The sequence below is a fragment of the Penaeus vannamei genome, chromosome 4, assembly GCF_042767895.1.
Source record: "Penaeus vannamei isolate JL-2024 chromosome 4, ASM4276789v1, whole genome shotgun sequence".
Taxonomy (NCBI): Eukaryota; Metazoa; Arthropoda; class Malacostraca; order Decapoda; family Penaeidae; genus Penaeus; species Penaeus vannamei.
The window spans coordinates 9,617,372-9,617,811 of NC_091552.1; positions in this window are offsets into that span (position 1 = coordinate 9,617,372).

Below are 440 nucleotides of genomic sequence, written 5' to 3' on the forward strand. Positions count from 1 at the left end.
GAAACTAGCCACAATGAGAATTGAGAATAAGCGTGACGTTTCGAACTCTTCTCGAGTTCCTCATCAGACAAAAAACCGAAATGGATACTAGGAGAGAATTTTGGCAAGTTTATATAGTGATAGAGAGGCAGGATGAACAAGATCTGAATCAGGTCTCAGGGGGAGGGTCAAGGTCGAAGAGTCTGGGGAAGGCTTTGCTAACAAGTGATGAGGTAATATCATCTAATCCCCATTGACCAGCACTCAAATTAAAGTTAGGCAATTTTCTAATTAAAAGGGCTTCAATTATTTTCCTTTCATACGAGTTTGACGATCTATGAATTAGCTTGGCGTCTTTCCAATTTAACTGATGCCCTTCGTCGCGTAAATGAATAAAACAAGCATTAGATTCTCTGGCGTATCTAATCATTGTCTTGATTATATTAAAGGTCTTGATAGTT